This window comes from Mesoplodon bidens (genome assembly GCF_964165515.1).
Source record: "Mesoplodon bidens genome assembly, chromosome: 12".
Classification (NCBI taxonomy): Eukaryota; Metazoa; Chordata; class Mammalia; order Artiodactyla; family Ziphiidae; genus Mesoplodon; species Mesoplodon bidens.
The window spans coordinates 1,918,595-1,938,245 of NC_138168.1; the positions used below are offsets into that span (position 1 = coordinate 1,918,595).

At 39.5% G+C, this 19,651-nt stretch overlaps 1 pseudogene across 1 annotated transcript; it reads right to left on the reverse strand.

The window, feature by feature from the left end:
* Positions 1-12,870: 12,870 nt before the first annotated feature.
* LOC308626253 (ferritin light chain-like) lies at positions 12,871-15,660 on the reverse strand (annotated as a pseudogene). The gene is made up of 2 exons: positions 15,625-15,660; positions 12,871-13,544 (listed from the first exon to the last, which is right to left on the reverse strand). The product of its transcript is annotated as a ferritin light chain-like (transcript).
* Positions 15,661-19,651: the final 3,991 nt, after the last annotated feature.

Sequence of the window (19,651 nt, forward strand, 5' to 3'; positions counted from 1 at the left end):
CCCCATGGTGACTATGCCAGGAGAGACTCTTGCTTCCCGAGTTGCAGCTTCCCAGCTCACTTGTTTAGGCTGTCTTGAGCTGATTGCTCAAAATAGACAAGAATATGAAGAGATAGCTGTGAAACTGGGAACTGATCTCGAATACCTGAAGAAAATTCGTGACAAAGTCTGGAAGCAGAGAACATCTAGCCCTCTGTTCAACACCAAACAATACACGATGGAACTAGAGCGGCTCTATCTACAGAAGTGGGAGCATTATGCAGCTGGCAACCAACCCGATCACATGATTAAGCCTGTTGAAGTCACTGAGTCGGCCTAAATCATGACTGTGTGCCCAGGAGAATTACCCCTGTAGCTGAGCCTCAACCTTCTGGAGGAAAGGGAACTACTTTTTCAATATCATGTTGCAGATGGATGACAGATAATGATAAGAAATAGCACAGCCAGACTTGCTTCCTGCATGATCACGATAGGGAGAGACACAAGAGATGGGAAACTGCTGTTCCACGAGGAGTCTCCATCGAATTTTGCAGCAGCCAGGTGTCTGGAAGGTCTGGAAGGTAAGTCTGGAAGGTCTGATCTCCCTTGGTCTTCCAGGGGATGGATGGTTAGTGTGGAAGGGAGATAGAGATTGCCCAGCCGTTTTGTGATTATCATGGATTGATTGAGTCTTCTGAATTAAATTTTTTTCTTTATATTTTGGGTATTGGAGCTTTTAAAAATGTTTGGTTTCAGGTATTTTTATTCATGTGAAGTGTATATGATTCTCTTGAGATAAGGTGTTAAGCTGAAATATTCCTTGTTTTAGTTTCTGAACTCTACAGATAAATGGGGACTTTGCTGCTGTAGTCTTTTTATAGGTTTTATCAACCACTTGAGCCTGTATCAGTCACTTTAGTGTCTGACATAACGTTTGGAACTCTCGGTGCTTTCTTGGTTTGTAGATGATGGCTTCAGTTCTTTTTCTGCTCCGTTTCCTTCTTCCCTTCCCCCCACTTTAAAAATTCTCCTGTAACTTGGCTAACACAAAACCAAGTCTGATTCAAAACCTCTTAAACACATCATCTAGTGCCAAATGAAGATTCTTAGGAGTGCTTATTAATTATGAAGGGCACAGTTGTGGTACTGTCACTGATGATAATAATAATGGATTTTTGGCCTAGAGTTTTGTCCTATTTCACCAGTGTTTTACTGTTGACTGCCCCTCTATGCTGCTTCCAAAAGTGATAGTGTGTGATAAGATTTTTACTTTCATTTCTAAAGTCTGTTTTTTTAGGTGAGTCCTGTTCTTCCTTTTTCTTTCAGCAGAAATGAAATCCCAGGTAAGTATAAGTATTCAAATATTTGATCAGTAAGTCACAGTTATCTCCAGTACATTAAATAACTTTCATCAAAAAACATGTTATAGGACTTCCCTGGTGGTGCAGCGGTTGAGAGTCCGCCTGCCGATGCGGGGGACACGGGTTCGTGCCCCGGTCCGGGAAGATCCCACATGCCGCGGAGCGGCTGGCCCCGTGAGCCATGGCCGCTGAGCCTGCGCGTCTGGAGCCTGTGCTCCGCAACGGGAGAGGCCACAACAGTGAGAGGCCTGTGTACCGGAAAAAAACAAACAAACAAAAAACATGTTATAGGTAAAAAGCTCTGAAGGACCAGCTATGTATATGATAATTATGTTTCAGGCTTTTTAGGATATTATATATAATAACTTGTCTTCTGGTCGTGGTCTTGAAGTCTTTATGGATTCAGCCTCAGTAGTAGCGAACTGCACTGCTACTTGGTTTGGAGTACAAATTAGACTTTAGCCCTCCTGGAGGTTGGGTTTTTGGTATTGAAAACCATAGGAATGAAATTATTGTATTTCAACAAAGGATCGAGGGCTTGAGGCTTAAAGAAGCCAACATATGTGTGGGAAGCAGTCAGCCTTGAGAGCAGGCTACGGACATGCCAGGCATGCCGCCGCTGCTCGAAGGGACTGTCCCTACTTGTTCCCCTCCTTGTTCCATTCCACGGGAGATAAATCACCAGGGCCCAGAAATCAGAAAGAATGTAAAATGAGACAAGCAAAGCTGTCTCCCCCATGCACGTACAGGTTATTTTGGATGATTCTGAGTTTATGGGTTTTCTCCCAGGGAAGTTAACCTTGAGTGGAGACAGTCATTAGATAATGTAAACCACCATCTGGCAACCTTCCATTTCTAGTCTATATAATCTGCAACCGTAGCATAGTAAAACTTGCCTTGCAAGCATCAGTTGTCTTGGTCCTTCTGACCCCATTCGTCGGTGCTACTTCACTTCCTTACCCCGTCCCTTCTGACCCTGGGAGGTGAAATCCTCTTTCTGAGGCTGGTCCATGGCAAGTGGCGCCCGAACAGGAACCTGAAGCGTGAAGGCAATTAAAAGAAAAAAAAGTGCAGGTAAGAGAACCCTTATGCAACATATGTGTGGACACGAGTAAAAGTGAAACTAATAGAGGCATAAGGCAACAGTCAGAAGTAAAATAAGATGGGGCAAAAGGGCTCAAAGGAGCGTGAATTATTTGCTCCGGTTTTACTTTTGATGCTTAAAGCTCGGGGTAATAAAGTTTCTACCTCACAGTTGACTGAATTTTTGCAGCATATCCATGATGTATCTCCCTGGTTTCCTGATGGCGGCTCTGTGACATAGAAATCTGGCAGAAAGTTGGAGAAGATTTAAAAAATTATTATGAGTCTCGAGGGCCTACTCATACTGCCGTTGTTACATTTAGTTTGTGGAATCTGATAAAAATATGTTTAGGTTCTTCTCATGATAGTGTTGATTTGAATGTAAAGTCAGAAAAACATAAGCCTCTGACAGAAGAAAAGACTGTATTATCAGCTACTGTGTCGCCCCTTCCTAAACCAAAAGAGCTAATTAATTTAAATATTTCAGATGAAGAGGAACATTTTGACTTAACCGATGAGGCTTTTAAACATAAAAGAGAGAAATATCCTGAGGATGATTTTCTAATGGCTATGATAGATAAGTCAGTGAAAAAGCTGCAAGTTAGTAAGGACTGTCTTCCTCAAAAATCTACATCTGTAAAAACGCTCAGTCTCTTGCAACGTGCTGTACAAGCAGCAATAAAACGAGGAGAAGATCCTATTTTCTGTTGTCCTGTCCTAGAAAGACCTGATCCTAATAATCCTCCACAGGGTATTAGGGAGCATCAGACTCTTCCTTTTAAAGTTTTGAAAGATCTAAAATCTGCTTGTGCTCAATATGGGCCCACTGCTCCTTTTACTACTGCTATGGTTGACACTATTGCAGGAGAAGCTCTTTCCCCCACTGACTGGAAGCCTATTGCACGAGCTTGTTTAAATGGTGGAGATTATTTAATATGGAAGTTTGATTTTTATGAACGGGCTGCTGAACAAGGAGAAAAGAATGCTACCCATGATATTCCAGTTGATTATCATATGCTGATTGGGGAAGGACCATATATTTCTTTACAAGATCAATTAACTTATACCTTTGTTGCTTATCCTCAAATAAATCATTTGGCATTACAAGCCTGGAGGAAATTACCTTCTACACACAAAACTGAGGATCTTTCAAAAATGAGACAGGGACCTGATGAACCATATGCTGATGTTGTAGACAGATTGTTACAGGCGGTGGGGAGACTCATTGTGGATGGACTCACTGGTACAATTGTAGTTAAGCAGCTTGCTTTTGAAAACGCTAATAATGCACGTCAGGCTGCGATTCGACCTTGGAGAAAACGGGGAACATTGAAGGATTATATTCGCCTTTGTGCAGACATGGGGCCTGCTTATATACAGGGTGCTGCTATGGCTGCAGCATTAACTAAAGTGGGGTTTCAAAACAATCAAAAGAGAACAAAGACTAGTTTTGAATGCGGAAAGGCAGGTCATTTTGCTGGAGAATGTGGATCTTTTCATTGTCACCCTGGTCCTTCCTTCCCTACTCAAAACCCTCCAGATGGTGAGAAAATCCCTGGTTTATGCCCTAAATGCAATAGGGGAAAACGTTGGGCATGAGATTGTCGCTCAGTGGCCCACAGGATGGGACACCACTGTTGGGAAACTCCTCCCGGGGCCTTCCCCGGCCCCAACGAATAATAGGGGCAACGTCTGTGTATCCTCCTCAAACTATCAATCAGACATTAACCAAAAACAAAAACATACAGTATCTTCGCTCTCCAGAGCAACAGCATGACGCGCAGGACTTGACCTCAGTACCTCCGCCCGATATGTATTAACTCCTGAAATGGGTCCTCAGGCCCTCTCTATGGGCATCTATGGACATTTAGCCAAGGGCTTGATTGGACTATTATTGGGAAGAAGTAGTGTCGCCATGAAGGGTTTATCTATTATGCCAGGACTCATAGATTCTGACTATGAAGGAGAAATAAAAATCATGGCACAAACTATAAAAAATATAATAACGATTTCTCCTGGTGATAAAATTGCACAATTGCTACTTTTGCCCTTTGTACCTCATGGACAAATTTTACAACATCAAAAGAGAGAAACAAAGGCTTTTGGATCATCTAGTGCTGCCTACTGGATTCAGAAGATAGGGAAAGAACGTTCAGAAATGAAATGAACCATTAATGGAAAGGTTTTTTCAGGTTTGTTAGACACTGGAGCTGATGTCTCTGCTATGACGCAGAGGCACTGGCCTAAACATTGGCCCGTTAGTCCTGTTATTACAGAACTTCAAGGAATAGGACAGAGTTCTTCTCCTATGCAAAGTAGTCAGTTATTATTATGGCAAGATAGTGAGGGCCATTGAGGATACTTCCAGCCTTATGTTTTGCCTGGGCTGCCTTTAAACCTCTTGGGCCAAGATATATTAAAAGAAATGGGAGTATTACTTTATAGTCCAAATTCTCAAGTCTCTAATATGGTGTTGGATCAAGGATTTCTTCCCACAGAAGGGCTGGGAACAAATCAAAAAGGAACTGTCTATCCTATTGATGTGAAAATAAAAAGTGATAGACAAGGTTTGGGTTTTTCTTAGGGGCCTTGGATTCTCCTCCACTCACTGCGGATCCAATTACTTGGCTGAGTGATGACCCTGTATGGGTGGACCAATGGCCCCTCACAAAGGAGAAATTAGAAGCTGCAGAACAACTAGTACTGGAACAATTAGGGCATTTAGAAATTTCCAATAGTCCTTGGAACACTCCTATTTTTATTATCAAGAAAAAAATCTGGAAAATAGAGGTTATTACAGGGTCTAAGAGCTGTTAATAAAACTATGCTAATAATGGGAGCTCTTCAACTAGGCCTACCCTCTCCAACAGCCATACCACACAATTATCATCTTTTAGTTATAGATTTAAAGATTGTTTTTTCACTATTCCTTTGTTTCCTGAAGATAGAAAACATTTTGCTTTTAGCTTGCCTTCCTTAAATTTTAAGGAATCCATGAGGAGATACCAATGGAAAGTACTGCCTCAGGGCATGACAAATAGTCCTACATTATGCCAAATATATGTGGCTCAGACCTTAAGTCCTGTGAGAAAAAGGTTTCCAACGTCATGTCTCATACATTATATGGATGATATACTTTTAGCCACTGATAATATTTCTTGATTAGAGACTGCTTCTCAATTTTTACAACAATCCTTACAATCATTTGGCTTGGTCATTGCCTCAGAAATAATTCAAAGACAATCTCCATTTTTCTATTTGGGAAACTATATTGATAACTCTACCATTAGGCCTCAAAAACTGCAAATTCGAGTTGATAATTTAAAAACATTAAATGATTTTCAAAAATTACTTGGAGATATTAATTGGCTAAGGCCTTCCTTAGAACTTCCTACTGCTCAGTTAGAGCCTTTATTTGATATTCTTAAAGGTGACTCAGATCCTTCTACTTCACGATCTATGACTCCAGAGGATTTCAAGCTTTACAAATAGTTACTAGAGCTAACAGCTCCGCACAATTAACTCGAATACAAACTCACCTGCCAATTTCTTTAGTTGTCTGTCCAACACCTCATGTGCCTACTGCCATCTTATGGCAAGCTGTTGGAATTATTGAATGGATTCATATGAAAACTACATCCTCTAAAGTTATTAACCCTTATTATGAACTTATTAGTAAGTTAATAATGCAAGGTAGAACTAGATGCTTACAACTTATAGGTATAGAACCTTCTCAAATTATTATCCCTTATTCAGTTCGTCAACAAAATTGGCTTTTTCAACATAGTAATGAATGGGGTCTTGTTCTTGCAGGATTTTCAGGTACCTTGGAATGCCATTAGCCTGCTGATAAATCGATCCAATTCAGCAAACTTAACTGTTATATCTTTCCTTCTATAATTAGGCAACAGCCTATTCCTCATGTACCTTTGGTTTTTACAGACGGTTCTTCTTCAGGAGTGGCTACTGTAATCACTGACGACGGAACAAAACTCATTAAACAAACTTCCTTGACTTCAGCTCAACGTGTTGAACTGTATGCTGTCATTATGGCTTTTAAACATTTGCCTTCTATATCTTTTAATTTGTTTTCTGATAGTAAATATCTTATTCGCTTATTATTTCTTCTGGAGACTGCGACCAGAGGATATACTAATGACCCTGAATTATCATCCTCTTTTCATTTGCTTCAACAGCTTATTCGTTCCCACGACGGTCCTGTTGCAGCTCTGCATATCCGTGCTCATTCTAACTTGTCTGGTCCATTGTCTAAAATGAATGCGACTGCAGATGTTTTAACTCGATCTAAACGTGATCTCTATCCTGTGCATTTTCCTCCCAAAAATAAAGTTAAAGTTACTCTTCCTCCTCAATCTCTTTTCCCTAAAGCAGGACATATCCCAATTTACCATCCTCCTCCTTTCCGTTCGTCATGCTGTCAAGAATGGCTAAGGTATTGCATTCATTATCTTCATACTGTTGATACTCATGGTCCATGTCCTGGAAACCCTCATATTATGGTAAGTTATGATCAAACTGCTTCACAAGCAGCACAACAATCGCATGCTTTACACCATCAGTCGGCGGCTACATTACGCAAACAATTTTCCCTTACTCGTGAAGCCACCCGACAAATTGTTAAGCAATGCCCACAATGCTTACCTCACCTTCCTGTTCCACATTATGGTGTTAATCCTCGTGGATTATTACCTAGTCATTTATGGCAAATGGATGTTACTCATATCCCGTCTTTTGGGACATTACAGTTTGTTCATGTCACTATTGATACTTATTGTGGTTTCCTCTGTGCTACAGCACAGACCCGAGAAGCTACTAAACATGTTATCACTCATTTATTACACTGTTTTGCTTTCATGAACCTTCCCAAAATTATTAAAACAGATAATGGGCCCACTTAACTAGTGTTGCTTTTGCAACATTTTGTGATTCATTACAAATTACCCATATTACAGGCATTCCATATATCCCTCAAGGACAAAGTATTATAGAATGTGCAAATAGATCTTTAAAGCTAACTATTAAAAAATAAAAAGGGGAATTATATAGAACAACACTACATAACCTTATAAATCATGCTCTGTTTATTTTAAATTTTCTCACTGTTGACAGGGGAAAGGTTGGTGGCTGAGCCAAGATTGGCCTCTCAATCTCTGGAGGTCCTCTGGAAAGATCCGCTAACCAGCACTTGGCGTGGTCCTGATCCTGTGTTGATTTGGGGACGTGGTCACGTGTGTATATTTCCCAGATCAGCTCCTGGACCTCTCTGGCTTTCTGAGCGCTTAGTCAGGCAAATAGATGGCTCACCACAGCTCACACCTAGTTCAGAAGATGAAGAAGCTCTGTATCTCTCCCAAAAATTTGACAGTGTTGATTGAGAAAAAGAAGAAGAAGAGGAGACCACTTGCCAGGACGACTCAAAGGAGTGATGTTCCAACTTGGGGACACATTACACAATTGGTTTCACGAGCTCAAGAGTTAGTGAAACAACAGAATAATCCTGTTACACCTGTGACTTTATTTTTGGCTATGTTGGCAACCATTTCATGTGTTCCCTCTGTTAATGCAGCAACTTACTGGGCCTATGTACCTGATCCTCCACTGTTACAACCCATATCTTGGTCTGAAGCAGAGTTTCCTGTATTTTACAATGATACTGTTTATGGGCCTCTTATTGGGAATATAAAACAAATCAATATGTCTGTAAATTATACTAACTGGATTAGTACCTATCCTGTGTGTCTTAGCCCATTGAATCTGGAAACTGGATGTGTAAAGGCTATTAGTTATGAGCATACAGATGTTGATGAGGGAACGGATCAATCAATTAGTTTGTCAGGCTCTCCAGGCATCCTTCGTTTTACAGGAACCAACATTACTCTTACATGCCCGGCTACCAGCCGACGAGAGGATCTTAAGGATACCATCATTTGCTATAAAAATGGGCTACCTATTAATATTAGAGGTCGAATCTCATATGCCTCACCACTTAGGGATTCCACTATTACTATAGCCAAGGTTACAGGTGAAGATTCAGGACATTATTTGTGTATGAAGCATTTACTTGGAGGACAAGGGATACTTATGGCTGGACATATGGTTACTATTCTTAAGAGAAAATCAAAAACTCAATTTCCTCCTTTTATAACCATTAACTTTCCTGGATCCAATTTTGAATGTTGCAATGCATCTTGGAATAATAACCAAATATGGTGTACTATAGATTATACCAAGGGGTAAATTCTTATCTCTTCTATTCCCGTCATAGATAGGTCTATCGCATTTCAAAAGAACTGGGATATATGGAAACTAGCTCTAACTTATTCCAATACGCCTGTTATAACTTGTGTTGCTCCTCCATATACACTTTTGATTGGTTCTATTAACATTGGTAATTCTTCCAAAGGAGGATAGAATATTAGCTGTGTTCATTGTATTTTTACAGTTGTATGTTCCCTCCTGCAGGAACACAATCTGTGCTTATACTAAGGCAACCCATATATGTTATGGTGCCTGTACACCTGAGAGAACCTTGGTATGAAGATACTGGAGTACAGGCATGGGTGGAACTCTCTAAAGCCTTGCAGAGAAGGAGACGCTTTATTGGGTGGCTAACAGTAAGTTTACTTGCCTTGGCTGCTCTGTCTGCTACCGCGGCTACTGCCGGTCTTGCTGTTTCACAGAGTATTAATCATGCTCACTTTGCCAATCAGTTATCTCAAAATACCAGTCTTGCTTTATCTTTACAAAGTCACATAGATTTACAGATGAATAACAAGTTAGATGAATTTAAAAACGCAATTTTGGGGATTGGAGATCAGATGGCAGCATTAAAATTGAGGATGCGTTTAGCTTGTCATGAAAAGTATAGATGGATTTGTGTTACTCCTTACAAGTACAATGACTGTATTTGGGAATGGGAAAAAGTAAAAATGCATCTGCTGAGTGTTTGGTCAGATAATAATATTAGTCTTGATCTTAAGAAATTAAATGCTGAAATTCAGGATATACAAAATGCACATCTTGATGATATTTCGCAAGAAGATGTAATTAAAACTTTACTGGACCATTTAAAGTGGTTAAACCCTCAGTCGTGGATTTCTGGAGGGTTGTCAGGATTTATTACCCTGGCCATAATTTGCCTATTATTGATAATAATCTTCTCATGTCTGTTTCGTATCCTCATGCAACAATATACTACTCTCGGCACTAAGCTTCATGGAATTATTTTGCAGCAAAAATTAAAAAATAAAAAAGGGGGAACTGAGGGAAACAGTCAGCCTTGAGATCAGGCTACGGACATGCCAGGCATGCCACCGCTGCTCGAAGGGACTGTCCCTACTTGTTCCCCTCCTTGTTCCATTCCATGGGAGATAAATCACCAGGGCCCAGAAATCAGAAAGAATGTAAAATGAGACAAGCAAAGCTGTCTCGCCCCTCCCTGCACATGCAGGTTATTTTGGATGATTCTGGGCTTATGGGTTTTCTCTCAGGGAAGTTAACCTTGAGCCGAGACAGTCTATAGATAATGTAAACCACCGTCTGGCAACCTTCCATTTCTAGTCTATATAATCTGCAACCGTAGCATAGTAAAACTTGCCTTGCAACCATCAGTTGTCTTGGTCCTTCTGACCCCATTCGTCGGTGCTACTTCATTTCCTTACCCCGTCCCTCCTGACCCTGGGCGGTGAAATCCTCTTTCTCCAGCTGGTCCGCAGCACATATGAATATATGTTTTTGTCTTGCTGTACTGCACATATGCTGTCTAGTAACAGAAGTTGTGTCTGCTAGTAGTGTTGTAGATTATGTCTTTCCAAAGCGCTGAGGCAGTGCACCTACTCTGTAGTTGCAGCTGATGCCTGAACGTATCCTAGCTGACAAATTATTGATTAATAAGAACTTGAATTTCTAAAGATTAGTACTGTTAACCAAAATCTGAGCAAGGAGTCTCAAATGTAATTCTTAGCCAGAAGTACATGTTAATGAACCAATTAACAGTGTAAATCAAGGAACATCAATGTAGGGATTTCTTTTAATTTCTTTCTTACCTGCTTGAAATATCAGTTAAAGGTTGCCAGCTTGGTTGCAGATGAACGGACGTTTGAATTTCACCAAACTACTTAATGTGGAATAGGATAATAGACTTCCAACGCCCTCAAGGCTGTGACCTTGCAGCCATTTTACATAACACATCATCCTCCTTTAGGGATGAACCTTTCCCTGGCCCGAAAAGTAGCCACTCCGTTGAAGCTTTGCTTATTGTAACAGGCTTTTGTTTCCAGGTTACATGTCTGTGGAAGACTTAATTCTGAATAGAGATATAGATATTACTGGAAACTAATTGTTTTTGCTATTATACTCTGCTTTATCAAAAAAGTAAAACATTTAAATTATGCTAAAAAAATATAGATGTTGTCTTGCAATCTTTAAACAATAAATGAAAGAATTGCCCTTAAAAAAAAGAATTAAGCAATTAAGCTGTTGGTCCCACATCAGACAAATTATCCTTATACCTCCTGTCAATATTGTTAACAGAGACTGTTATTTTATTAATCCTTATGATGCCGTGATTCTTTCTTTCATGTTTCGGGGCACAGCAGGTGAGAGAGTGGGTTTAAGCTGGTGGGTTTATCCTTCTTTTATGCGTTCATTCAATATTATGTTCATTTACTTATTGTACACATATGGCAATAGAAGCTGCTAAGGCAATCATTGCTATTCTGCAAAACAACAAGGCACAGAAGCAGATGTCTTATTTCCGATATTTGTCCCCCCAGGATTTTTATGATTAAAGATCCTTTCGCCCCACTCCCTGGAGAGGACAAGGGGCTGCTCGCTGGAGGATTTTTAATGACTTGGGGAAAGGCTCAAATATCCCCCATTATGGTAATCCACCCCAAGGGCAAACCACACAAGAATATTATGAATTTATTTTATTTTTCTATCCTTGCAAAGGTAATACTCAGCTCATTAGAATATGAAAACTATACTGTCAAATTTCAGAATTACATGGATGAAGAAAATCACCAAAGTGGCATCATATCATGTGTGTTCTAGTTGTGTTGACTATGTTGACTATATTAACTATGTTGTGTTAACAATATATTGCATAACTATATATTGAAAAGGCAAAATGCTGTACCTTATTTCAGAGAAAATAATTATGTTGGCAAACCCCAAATTGTACATTGTAGACGGGTCCTAGGAAAAGAAGATTTCATTCATAGTGGACAAGAGGTTAGCTTCTGTTTTCATCCATGTGCTATTTCAAGAATTAAGCATCATTAATAATACAGGATATAAGAGGAATAGTCTAAAGATGGAAAAGCACATTTTGATTAGGAAAGAGAATTTAAGGCTTAAGTCTTTTTTTTATGGAAAACTGCCTTATTACTATGAGCTAAGAAAATTGTTTCATTCTTTTCTTCCTTGCTTTCTTCTTCTTCTTTTTAACCTTTTTAATATTGGATATTTGACCCCTAAGCTGAGATGACTGAAAATGCCTCCTCTGGGCATCAACCATTTTGAAAGACTTTTTCCCCCTCCGTAAGGGCTATTTGTCTCTTGGAGGCATTGTCTACATTACTCACCAAGAGGCAAGCATTTGTCCTTGCACTAAATGCTGACATCTCCTGATAAGAGGGAAGCTGCAAAGTAGAAGAATTGAAGGTCAGTATGTTGATATTGGTCTCAAGCGCATTGATGTACATTTGTGTATTGGGGAAGGGGAGTGAAGCTTGAGAGTGGGCCAGTGGGGAGGGGTAAATATTTTGTGATGCTGTCTACCTATGGGCTTATAAAGTTTACAGCTGCATTAGGAGGACAAGCATTACCATTAGCATGAAAAGTAGGGCAGACGTCAGTTGCAAAAGCTTCTAGCCATACACATACGGCAATACGTAAATGATACACCTTATTGCATTCACCCATTCACCCTCCCCTGTTCACGCTAATTGGAAAGTTCTATCCACTTCAGAGAAGTAACACAACTATCAATCATTTTCCCTGGCACGAATCTTCCAGGAGGAAGAAAATGGAATACACCTAGCAACAGAGCTCACGCAGTAGCCCATGTGTCTTAGATTTAATATCTGATCACTAGCTGGATTGAAGCCAAAAGGTGGTTCACAAATTTGCTGCACATTAGAATCACCTGGGGAACTCTGAGACCTCCACGTGCCCAGGCTCCTCCCTAGACCTACTGAATCAAAATCTCTGGGGCTGGGACCCAGACACCAATGTTTTTCTTCAAAGCTCTTTAGGTAATTAATACGAGCAGCAAAACTTGAGGACTAGCCCAATAACGGGAACAAACTTGTTTCACACAGATAAAGTGGGGCAATCCATATGTTAAAAGAACCTGTGTATATATATATATATATACATTATATTTCTTTTTTTCTCTTTATTCTGTTTGTGTTTCAAATAGGCTTTTTATTTTTCTTCTGCAAAAAGCGTTATTGTTTCCATTTGGTCCAAGGCTTGGGAGAGGGCTCCAGGGCGGTTACAAAGCTGCCTAGTGGATGCAGAGCTGGGCTTCAGGCAGAACTCTGACGCCAGAGGGGCTCCTCAGAGGCCGCTGCACTTCAGAGACTCCTGTTTGTGCTCGAGCGTGAGCCTTTCGAAAAGATACTCGCCCAGCACAGCCTGCGGACCAGCCAGCCTGCGGAGGTTGGTCAAGTGGTCGCCCATCTTCTTGATGAGTTTCAGCTGCTCCTCCAGGAAGCGGCTCTCCAGGAAGTCACAGAGGTGGGAGTGTGTGCGGGAGGACCCAGGGTGTGCAGATCCGATAGTGCCTGGTTCAGGTTCTTCTCCCTAAGAACGGCGGCTTCCACAGTGTCCTGGGTTCTACCCCACTCATCTTGAGAAGGCTTCCGCGCATCCTGGAAGAGGGCGCGGCCGCAGCACTGGTTTTGCATTTTCAAGAGACGTTGGGCGCCCTCACACTTCTCCTTAGGCAGTTGGCGAAAAATGTGGCCCCCACTGTCCAGAGTCCCATTGTTGCTGTCGAAATAGAAGCTCAGAGAGAGGTAAGTGTCCACAGATGCATGTTAACAGGCGGTGGACGGCGGCCTCCACCTCGATGGAATAATTCTGACGAACCTGGGAACTCGTGGTTGATCAGTGATAAGGAGCTAAGCTCAAAAAACGGTGTTGGCCTGTCCTGGAGGCTGAGGATAGCTGAGTGGCTGATTCCAAAGGTTGCGACAGGAAGAAAGGCTGGACGGTTGTCGGGGGCTGGAGCAAGGAGCGTCCCTGGGTCTGTTCATTCCAAACACTGTTGAAGCAAAAGGCAGATCTGCAGGACTGCCAAGCGCACTGCCTCAAATAGGCTTTGATACAAGTGAACAAGAAGTCCAAGCAAGGACAAAACTTACCCTTCCCCCCACCAAAATAGCTGGCGATACTAGAAGCTAGATCTGGGTAGGGATTCTTCCATTACTTTCTTAACATTCCAAGCCACTAGAGCAGTGGTTCTCAAAGTATGGTCACCTTGTAACCGAGCAGTACCCTATGGGGCCTTCCTAGGACAAACCCATCCCCCATAGCCTCTGCTGTAGTTCCTCTCTGAAGTACTCAGATAATAGTATCTCAGGCATATTTCTGGAGTTTTCAGATGCTAAAAACCACCAGCCAATGGAAGAAATGAACTCCTTGATGATCATGAGCACGTAGCCCCCAGACCTTCTGGCACCTAAGGATGGATAATGTTACCTGTCCTGTGGCCTCAACATCAACCAATCAGAGGATTGTGCATGAGATGATCACATTCCCTGGGACGTCCCTCCCTCACCTGACCTTTAAAAATGCTTTGCTGAAATCCTTTGGAGATTTCAGGGTGTTTTGGAACACGGGCCACCCCTCTCCTTGCTCGATCCTGCAATAAACCTTTCTCTGCTCCAGACTCCAACCTTCTGGTTTCTTTGGCCTCACTGTGCTTTAGACACATGAACCTGCATTCGGTAACAACCTGACCAGCTTTACCAGCGTCCCCTGATAATATGTCATATATTCAAGTTTTAGGGCCCTGTCCCAGCCCTATGGAATCAGCAACTCTGGTGGGGCTCAGTGATCTCTGTTATAACTGGCCCTCCAGATGATTTTTATTCACCTAAAAGTTTGAAAATATCTGCATTGTCAGCTGGCCAAAGCGTCCACCAGCAGGTTAAGGGGAGTGGCACCTGGAAAAGTTAGGGAGTAGCCAAGTCAAGTACAGCAGCATTTGCCGTGGTAGTAATGGAGAATGCCTTTTCTCCACTTGTTGGCACAGACTAGTATCTGGGAGTAGTGGCAGGGTTATTTAGGATGCTTTACATTTCAGTGTAGAGTGACCTCTGTCCTGGTTTGCCAGGGACTTCCCCTGTGTGAGCACTTAAAATCTCATCCTGGCAAACCCCTTAGCCCTGGATTTGAAAAACTTAGGGAATAACATGAAATTTAGGGGAAACATGATCTAGGTTTTGGGCAAGTCACAAGTGCTAATTAAAGCTAAGCAAGTATGGACAACATCTAGCCTTCTTTACACAGTTGCGGCGGCGGGGGCGGGTGTGTAAATCTGATTGGGTGAAAGGACTTATTGTTAAGAAATCTTTGTAGAAACATCCCCTTCTGCTTAGTCCACTGTTTCTCAGGTCTGGCTAGACATTGGCATCGTCTGAGGAGATTTAAAATGATTTTATTGGTTTAGGATGCCCAACTGTTGGTGTGAGGGTTTTTAAAAAGTGCTTCAGATGATTCTAATGTGCAGGCAAATTTAGGTGCCACTGCTTAAGCTTTTGAACCACTGCTACATATTTTCCCCTCATCTTCCTATGAGAATATCCAACTGTAGTTGGTTTGTTTGTTTTTTTCTTTTTCTTTTTTTAACTGTCTTATTATAAGATTTACTGTCTTAAATAAGATTGAATGTACAGAGAATCATGCTAGTCCATCTGGTATAGCTGGATCCTTAGAATAATATCGTTAAGATATATACCATTTAAGTATTGTGATTGGCCTTTTTAAAATTAACATATGCATTGAATTAGTACCATCTGTTTTGAAGTTGTCATGTTGGGGAGCTATACCTCTAATCTGCTGCCATTGCTAAATATCTAGACACCTCTTATTAGGAATTGCTTTTAAACATCTTTAGGGATTAAAACCAAGATTGCTGTATTATTTGTACTGGGACCACACAAACCTCACAAAGTTCCCCCGCTGTACCATCTACCCCCATCTCTAACCCTTGGCAACTTCTAATCTGTTCTCCATCTCCACAGTTTCGTTATTTTAAGAATAATGTGTAAACATCATCATGAATTACTTAATCTTCAGAGATTGGCTTTAAAACATTTTTCCCTCGGCATCATTCCCTTGAAGTTCATTTCAATTTTTGCATATATTAATAATTTGTTCCTTTTTGTTGCTTGGTAGTATTCAGTCATAAGATTTTATCACAATTTGTTTCAACATTCATCCATTGAAAGACATTTGGGTAGTCGCCAGTTTTTGGCTGTTATAAATAAAACTGCTATGAACATTGACGTGTAAGTTTCTGTGGGAACTTAATTAAGTTTTTGTTTCTTTTGGATAAATGCTTAAGAGTACAATTACTGCGTTGTAGGGTGAATCTAATTTTAGGATTAAAAGAGATTGTCAAGCTGTTTCTCAGAGTGGCTAAACCATTTTATTTTCCCACCAGTGGTGTGATATCATTTTTCTATGTACTCACCAGCATTTGATGTTGTCACGATACTTTAATTTTAGTTATTCTCTGATACCTCATTATGGTCTTAATTTGCATTTCCCCAATGGCTAACGATGTTGAGCATCTTTTCATGGGCCTCTTTGCCATGTGTATATTCTCTTCCATGAAATGTCTGTTCCTGTCTTCTGCCTATTATCTAGTTGGGTTTTTTTAAGTTGTTTGGAGAGTTCTTTGTATATTATAGATACAAGTCATTTGTCTCATGTGGGATTTTCAAATATGTTTTCCCACTGTGTAATTTGAGTTTTCATCCACTTAAAATGATCTTCTATGAAGCATTTTTAACTCATTTTGATGAGATCCAACTTATCAATTTTTGCTTTTATGGATCATACTTTCGGTGTCAAGTCTAAGAATTATTCACGTAGTTCTAGATGCCAAAGATTTTCTCCTATTTTTTTTCTAAAAATGTCCTGCATTTACATTTAAGATTATGACCCACTTTGATTTAATTTTTGTGTAAGGTGTGGAGGTTTAGGTTAAGGTTCATTTTTTGTTTGTTTGTTTTTGTCGAGGGATGTCCAACTGTTTCAGTACCATTTTTTGAAAAGTCTATTCTTCCTTGATAGCTTTCACACTGCTGTCAAAAACAAGTTACATGTATTTATGTCAGTCTATTTCTGGGTTCTCTATTCCATTCCATTGATCTGTGTATCTACCCTCCATCATGACTGCAAAATCTTGAAATTGGGTAGATTAATTCCTCCCGTTTTAATCTTCCTTTACAAATTGTTTTAGCTATTCTTCAGCCTCTTCTTACCATATAAATCTTAGAATAAGCTTGTCTATATCCACAAAAACCTTGAGGGCATTTTAAGAGTAATTATGTTAAGCCTCTTAACTTGGGGAGAATTGACATCTTTATTATGTTGTGTTTTCTCATCCATGACCAAGGTATGTCTCACTATTTGTTTGGGACTTTTAAATTTTTCTTCATCAGCATTTTGTAATTTTCAGTATAGAGGACCTATAAATGTCTTATTGGGCTTATATTTAAATATTTATTTAGGTCCGTTGTAAATGGCATCACATATTTTTATTTAAGCTTCTACACATTTGTTATTAATATATAATTTGATAAAACTGTGTTGATTTTTACTCTGAAACATTTACAAACTAATGTGATTTCTCAAGCTTTTTGTGGATTCCTTGGTATTTTCTCCATTTAGATTATCATCTCCTCTTCAGATACCGTTTTACTTTTCCTTATTTAATATAATAGTATATATTACTATTCAACATTCAGTAGGATATATTCCGTCCTATTCAACGTAGTAGGAATAGTCCTTCTATCTTTTAAATAAATGTTTTAAAATTTTAACTTTTAAATTTATGTATTTATTTATTTTTGCTTTATTTTCTTACTAGAAACTCCATTAATATATTTCATAAAAGTGGTGAGGGCAGATATTGGTGCCTTGTTTCTGATCTTACAGAGAAAGCATTCAGTCTTTCACAGTTAAATATAATGTCGGTATAGGTTGTTTGTAGATACTCTTTATGAGTTTCAGTATGTTCCTTTTCTATTCCTATTTTGCTTGGGTTTTTTTTTTCTTCTTTTCTAAAAATTTTTTAATTTTATTATTATTTTTTTACAACTTTATTGGAGTATAATTGCTTCACAATGGTGTGTTAGTTTCTGTTTTATAACAAAGTGAATCAGTTATACATATACATATGTTCCCATATCTCTTCCCTCTTGCGTCTCCCTCCCTCCCACCCTCCCTATCCCACCCCTCCAGGCAGTCACAAAGCACCGATCTGATCTCCCTGTGCTATGCGGCTGCTTCCCACTAGCTATCTACCTTACGTTTGGTAGTGTATATATGTCCATGCCTCTCTCTCGCTTTGTCACAGCTTACCCTTTCCCCTCCCCATATTCTCAAGTCCTTTCTCAAGTAGGTCTGTGTCTTTATTCCTGTTTTACCCCTAGGTTCTTCATGACATATTTTTTCTTAGATTCCATATATATGTGTTAGCATACGGTATTTGTCTTTCTCTTTCTGACTTACTTCACTCTGTGTGACAGACTCTAGGTCTATCCAACTCATTACAAATAGCTCAATTTTGTTTCTTTTTATGGCTGAGTAATATGTCATTGTATATATGTGCCAAATCATGAATGGGATTGGATTTTGTCAAATGCTTTCTCTGCATTAATGGATAGGATCACATGACTTTTCCCCCTTAATCTATTGGATATGGTAGATTACATTGTTTGATTTTCAAATATTTAACCAACTTTGCATAACTGGAATAAATACCACTTGGTCATGATATATTATGCTTCTTATATTTTTCTGGATTTAATTTGCTAATATCTGGCTGAAGATTTTTACAGGCAATTTCATAAAACATATTGGTCTATAGTCTTCTTCTTTTTATACTATTCCTGTCTGGTTTTGGTATCAAGGTAATACTGGCTTCATAAAATTAATTAGGAACTGTTCCCTCTACTTCTATTTCTTATCAAATCATGTAAAATTGGTTTTAATTCTTTAAGTATTGGGTAAAAGTGAAACATCTAAGCCTGAATATTTCTTTTGGGAGTTTTTAAATGAAAAATCAGTGTTTCTAATGGTTACAGGAAAATTGAGATTATCTATTTCATCTTGGCTGAGTTTTGGTAGTTTTGGGTGTAGAAGAATTGGCCCATTTCATCTACAATTTTGAATTTATAGTGTAGACTTGTTCATAATAACTTGTCCCTTATTAACCTGCAGGATATGTCATGGTATCCCTGGTTGCATTTCTGATAGCTGTGATTTGTGCCATCTCTGTTTTTACCTTTATCAGTCTTGCTAGATCTTTATTGATTAAATTGTTTATTTCCAAGAACCAGCCTTTTGTTTCATTGATTTCCCCCCCCCATTTTCCTGTTTTCAGTTTCATGCACTTCTGTTTCATCTTTATTATTTCCTTCTTTCTGCTTGTTTAGTGTTTTTTCCTCTTCCTTTTTTACTATTGTAATATAGAACATTAGATTATTGCTTTGAAATATTTTCTTTCCCAATTTAGTTCTATAAACTTCCCTTTTAACATTACTTTCACTTTATTCCACAAACTTTGATCTGTTATATCTCCATTTTCCTTTATTCTATGCATTAAAATTTTTTTCCTTGACGCTGTCTTTTTTACCCATGAGTGATTTGGAATTGTGATATTAGTTTTCATGTGATTGAAGATTCTCCTGTTGTCTTTCTGTTATTGATTTCTAGTCTGATTCCATTATGGCTAGAGAACATACTCTGTATGATTTTTTTTTTAAATTTTATTTAGTTTCTGCTTTATAAAAAAGTGAATCAGTCATACATATACATCTGTTCCCACATCCCTTCCCTCATGTATCTCCCTCCCTCCCACCCTCCCCATCCCACCCCTCCAGGCGGTCACAAAGCACCGAGCTGATCTCCCTGTGCTCTGTGGCTGCTTCCCACTATCTATCTACCTTACGTTTGGT